The sequence below is a fragment of the Apteryx mantelli genome, unplaced genomic scaffold (genome assembly GCF_036417845.1).
Source record: "Apteryx mantelli isolate bAptMan1 unplaced genomic scaffold, bAptMan1.hap1 HAP1_SCAFFOLD_20, whole genome shotgun sequence".
NCBI classification, from domain to species: domain Eukaryota; kingdom Metazoa; phylum Chordata; class Aves; order Apterygiformes; family Apterygidae; genus Apteryx; species Apteryx mantelli.
In genome coordinates, this window is record NW_027118553.1 from 2,938,125 (window position 1) to 2,944,410 (window position 6,286).

Genomic DNA, 6,286 nt, shown 5'->3' on the forward strand with positions numbered 1-6,286 from the left:
GTGCATCAGGAAGAGTGTTGCCAGCAGGTCGAGGGAGGTGATTCTCCCCCTCTACTCAGCCCTGGTGAGGCCACATCTGGAATACTGCGTCCAGTTCTGGGCTCCCCAGTACAAGAGGGATGTGGCACTACTGGAGCAAGTCCAGCGAAGGGCTACAAAGATGATTAGGGGACTGGAGCATCTCTCTTATGAGGAAAGGCTGAGAGAGCTTGGCCTGTTTAGCTTGGAGAAGAGAAGGCTGAGAGGAGATCTTATCAACGTGTACAAGTATCTGAAGGGAGGGTGTCAAGAGGATGGAGCCAGACTCTTTTCAGTGGTGCCGAGCGACAGGACGCGAGGCAATGGGCACAAACTGAAACACAGACACTTCCATCTTAACATGAGGAAAAACTTTTTCACTGTGAGGGTGACAGAGCACTGGAACAGGTTGCCCAGAGAGGTGGTGGAGTCTCCTTCTCTGGAGATATTCAAAACGCGCCTGGATGCAATCCTGTGCAATGTGCTCTAGGTGACCCTGCTGAGCAGGGGGGTTGGACTAGATGATCTCCAGAGGTCCCTTCCAACCTCAGTGATTCTGTGATTCTGTGATTCTGTGAGTGTGGTTCCGAGAGAGAGAGAGAGAGAGAGAGAGAGAGAGAGAGTGATCACACCAGCTGCAGGGGGGAAAGAAAAGAAAAGAAAAAAAAAACAAGAAAAAAACCCACAATATAGGAAATAAGTTCGGCATAGAAAAGGGGACGCCCTTAGCTGAAATTTTGCAGAACTGGAGTAAGATTGATGGTACCAAGAACCTAAAAAAAAAAAAGGTTGATCCAGCTATGTCAGGAGGATTGGCCGTTCCTGACAAAGGATGGTAACCCGGCGAAATGATGGCTGCTGCAGGGAACCTTTGATCATCAGGAGTTAACTTTCCTGCGTCACCATTTGGAGGACAGGTTCCCCAGACAAATGGATTATTGGTATGTATGGGACAGCTGGACATTTGCTAGACAGGCGCCTAGAAAAGAGGCGCCTAGAAAAGAAAGAAGAAATTTTTCTTGGAGTATTGAAAGTAGTGCAGCTGCTAAAACACTTGTGGGAACTGCTCCACCCTATGCGCTATCCTCTGCTTCAACTTCTCTATACCCCCCCTTGCCTTCCCCCTCTGCCTTTCAGGCCCCTTTGCACATCGTTTCTGTGCCAGGAGCGCCCCCGCCAGGTCCGGATGGGGCACCTCGGGTAGCTAAAACGCGAATTTACCGCCCCTGGGGGCCCCAAGATTGGATTGCATGGAGTCAACACACTCCCAGGCTTAGGGAAGATTCATAGAAAGTGTTATAAATCGTAAGAGGAATACTGCAGGTGTATGATCCTGCCTGGGGGGATGTGCAAATGCTCCTTGAAGCCTTGTTCACTCCAGATGAAAAACACTCAATCCTGGATGCAAACCGTCGTTGGGCAGGAGAGGGGGGTGTTCTGGCTGCTCGAACGGCCTGGCTGATTGTGGACCCCGGGTGGAATTATAATGTAGAGGCAGATTACAGGCAGTTGCAATTAGCCAGACAAGGCTTAGAAGAAGCTATATGGTTGGCAGGACAAAAGGCTGCGAATTGGTCTGAAATAAGGAAGTGTCAGCAACAACCTGAGGAACACCCCTCAGCTTTCCTTTCCAGACTATTTAAACAAATCCGAATGTTTGGAGGGGGGGATAGACCCAGAAGCTGAGGCTAACAGGCCTCTAATGGTTTCTACATTTGTAGATCAAACAGCCTCTGACATTAAAAAGTATTTTTCTAAACATGTTCCTGACTGGCCAGGGAAGTCTATGGACGAAATAGTACGTTTAGCTACATTTGTATATAACAGTCGAGATGAAGAGAAGGTGAAAGAAAAGAGACGACAGAAGAAAGGGAGTGTGTTAGCGGCTGTGTTAAGAGACGAGTTTAAAGAAACTAGAGGAAGGGGACGAGCAAGGGTCAGAGGAGACAGGCGGAACCAAAGCGAACGTATTGTACACTTAAGAGTTAATGATTATTGCCATTATTGTGGTGAACAAGGGCACTGGCAGCAGGAATGCCCAGTGAGACCCCGCATGCCCAGGAATAGAAGGGATGGCATGAGACAGCCGAGTACTGGGAATGACACCAGGCAATTCCCAGCCAGTCCACAATGACAGGAGATGGGAGACCCAGAAAACACCGTGGGAATTGGGGTAAATTTATGGGATATAGATTTGGATTTCAGGGGTCAGGTAATGGCAAATATAGCAGGTCAAGAAATTCCCTTCTCAGTGGATACTGGAGCTACCCTTTCTCTTCTGAATTTTGAGCCTAAAGGATGTAAGTCATCAGATAAAATAACAATACGGGGAGTAATGGGAAAAGGCAAACGAACGTTAACTAAGCCCTTGTTGCTCACTATTGGAGGAAAAGGAGTGTGGGGATGTTTCATAATTTCCATGGATTCACCCTTTTGCCTTTTAGGGAGGGATCTCTTACAAGCCTTGGATACTCAGATCTGCTTACAGCCAGAAGGGATGAAATTAATACTAATGGGCTCATGTGTTCTGACTGAGACACCAGAACCAGAGTCAACTAATCTGTGAATGCCAACAGGTTTATAATCAGTTCCTGGAAAGTTATGGAGCTGAGGTCTCCCTGCCCAACTGGAGGGCATGCTCCTGATGGACTCCCATAAGCACTGCTGCCTGCTTGTCCACAAGCGCCTGGCCTAGGAACTGCAGGGCGTTATCACAGCCCCAGGCAGAGCAGTGCCAGGAGGATCCCACCAGGCCTCTTCTTCCAGCACTTCCTCAAGCAACTTGCTTTGGAGGAACAGGAATGTCCAGGTCCCATCTGTGCCCATCCAGTCAGCTGCAGAGAGCACCCTGGGGACTTGGTTTAGTTCAATACAATGTAAATTTGTGAGTAGTGGCAGGGCTGGCAGTCACTGGTGCCTTCCCCATCACTCCAGGAGCTAAGACTGCTCCCCAGTACTGAGGAGCTAAAAAGGAAGTTTTAGGTGCCCAGAGGAAGGTAGGGAAATACTGCAGGTCTCATTCAGGCCAGATGTTATAGGATCTGCTTCTGGGGGCGTTTCAGAGGTGGCCATGATGTGACTCAGGTCCTTTGTGAGCCACACATTGGAGGCATCTCACAGTCTTCAGCCACTCAGGACTTGAAGGTCCCAGGCTGAAATCTTTGCCTGAGTGCCCAGAAACTCCCCTTTGGCTGGAAGGGGTCTCTCAAATCCTGCTGCCTCCAAACCATGAAGGGATGTCAGGAAAAAAACCCTCCTTCCCCCAGGTACTGCTGGTCATGGAAGAAACAGCCTTGCCAGAGAGGGAGTAAATCCACCCGTTTTTGGAGACGTTTCCTTGTGGGACTCCAGGCCTGAGTTCTCCCTCTTTTGATTCCTTTCAACTTTCTTCCTCCATCTTTCTGACTGTGAGGTGTGTCACGAACCCATGGCATGGGCAGAGGAGGCCATATCCAGCCCCGTGGCTCGGGGCTTGGGATCCTTGGCACCTCGGGAGGGTCACTGACATTTCGCATTTCCAGGCCTTTGCTGTGCACACACATTTCCTTTCTCGGGGGCTTTCCAGGCTGCCCAGATTATCAGCGTGGCATTGCCCTGGACTCAGCTCTATCTCCACAGTTCTGATCTATTATGCAAGGAGAAAAATAGAGTTCAGGATAGACTGAGGTGTGACCAGAAGAAGTATCACTGAAGAGCAGGGAAAGCATCAGTTTATAGCCACTCTCAGGACATTGAGTTCTAATCTTTTCTCTTTCAGACCAAACTCAGGCTGCATCCTGCAGCCACGGAAGCCAATGAAAAGCCAATGCCCCCCACATTGGTGTGCTTGAGCATGATCCCTAATGCTTTAATTAAAAAGTTAGACTAGCAAAAACATGTTCTACCCCTGCATAATCATATTCTTGGCCATGCTATTAGAGGTAGAGTAAATCAGAAGTCCCCCTGGAGCTCTCCTCTGTGAGCAAGTCTGGGCACATCTGGCTCCAGCCACTTGGCCAAAGGCAGAAATGCCATTTTTGGGGGGGTGTTTTAAAATGTCTGCAGTACCTGGGTTAATCATACTGCTCTCTCCAACAGGGGTAGTCTGCCAGTTCTGACTTTTCTTCATTTTGCTTCTCTTTGCTGAGGCTGCCAGGATATTTTTTACATCCCACTGCACACACCCTGCTGCCTGCACTCTTGCTAATACAACCCAGAATAATGGTGGCCATCTTTGCTACAACAGCACCCTGCTGCTTTCTTGCCAACTTGATGCCCACCACAACCCCCAGGTCCTTCCCCAGATCCTCTTTCTTGTCCTTCTTGAAGATAGATCTCATGTTGGGGGGGAAAGATGGGGAGGGCCAGGGCCCAGGCAGTGGCTGTGGGGTTGTGTCAGCTCCTGCTGCACCGCTGGTCCCTGTGGTGTGGGAAGAGGGGACGGGAGATGGGGCAGCACAGGGGTGGCAGCAGGTCAGCAGGGCAGGGGCAGAGGACAGTGGGGGCTGCAGCAAGGGGTCGTGGCCAGTGTTTCTGCAGCGCAGTTGCTCTCATGTTCATCTCACATGCAAAATCCTGCACTGACCTAAGGCAGAAACACGCCATTTCCAGGTGTCCCTTCCACCCTCTCAGCAGGACAGGGAGATGCGAGGAGGGCCCTCTGCCATATCCCTGCTCTCCGGAGTGCATTTCCACAGGTCAGTGTGTCTGTGCATCAGTGCTGGCCTGCTCGGACATTCCTGAACCCTCCCCTGTGACCCCCGTGGGGCCCCAAGCTGGCAGTGCTGCTCTGCAGGGCGAGTGGCTGCATGGCAATGGGGCCATGGGGTGACTCCACGCTGGCTGTTGTGGTCAGGGTGGGAAGCAGACCCAGCTGGATGGGCATCATTGCACCTGACAACCCCCTACCAAGGGGTCTGTGGCCATGGACAATGCTCTGAGCAATCACAGGGCATTTCAAAGGGCTCAGGCTGTGTTCAAATGTGTCCCTGGATCCAGCCCATGATTCTTCATTGAAGGTGACATGAACAACTCTCCGGGTCCCCTTCCCTGTGTCTGCAGGGTCCACACTGCCTCCCATGGGATTGCAGAGCTCTCACTAGCCTGGACATTCAATAGTTTTGCCCTTTACCTTTGGGTGACTCCACTTCATTCTGTGAAGCTCCATTCACTGCCCACCCCGAGGCACATGGTGCCCTTGGAGATGCCCTGTGCTCTCCTGGGGGCTCCATACTCCCTTTGAGAAGGACGGGCATCAGTCTCCAGCCCTGTCATATGGGAGATACCGCTTGACCATTCACCACCTCCAGGAGCACTGGGCACCCACAAGTGACAGCTGAATCCAGCCTTCCTTCCCTAACAAATCACCCCTTGAGTTCATCGCCTTGAGCCCAAGGAGACCCCCTGAAAAGCAACAGGCCCTTTCAGGGTGAAAGTCCTTGAGCACATTTTTGACTCCAGCTTTGGAAGAAGAGCACAACCTTCAAGCACGGAATTGAGGAAATCCTCTTTTATTAAAGAGACTACGTCTGCCACAGTGATAGACAAATTCCCAGAAGGCCTCTGGTTCAGAGAGACTGGGTTTGTGCTCCTAGAGAAGTGGAAGGAATTCAGACCTTTATGGACTGACATGATTATCACAGGGAGAATGCCCAAAGCACAAGAGCTGTCTGAGAGAAATTAGAAATCCCTTGTGAAGAGGGATGGGCAGCTCATTGCTGCTGAACTAGTACCAGCTGAATCAGTTTCTTCAGTGCATCATTGAGCTCCTTGTTCCTCATGCTGTAGATGAGGGGGTTCATTGCTGGAGGCACCACTGCGTACAGAACAGCCACTACCAGATCCAGAGCTGGGGAGGAGAGGGAAGGGGGCTTCATGCAGGCAAAGATGACAGTGCTGATAAACAGGTAGACCACAGCCAGGTGAGGCAGGCACATGGAAAAGGCTTTGTGCTGCCCCTGCTCAGAGGGGATCCTCAGCACAGCACTGAAGATCTGCACGTAGGACAGCACAATTAAAACAAAACACCCCAAGCCTAAACAAACATTAATCACAAGGGCCCAAACCACCCTGAGGAAGGAGTTTGAGCAGGAGAGCTTGAGGATCTGGGGAACTTCACAGAAGAACTGGTACACCACATTGCCTTTGCAGAATGGAATTGAAAATGTGTGAGCAGTGTGCAGGAGAGCATTGAGAAAACCACTGGCCCAGGCAGCCGCTACCATTTTGATACAAGCTCTGCCACCCATAATGGTCCCGTAGTGCAGGGGTTTGCAGATGGCAACAAAGC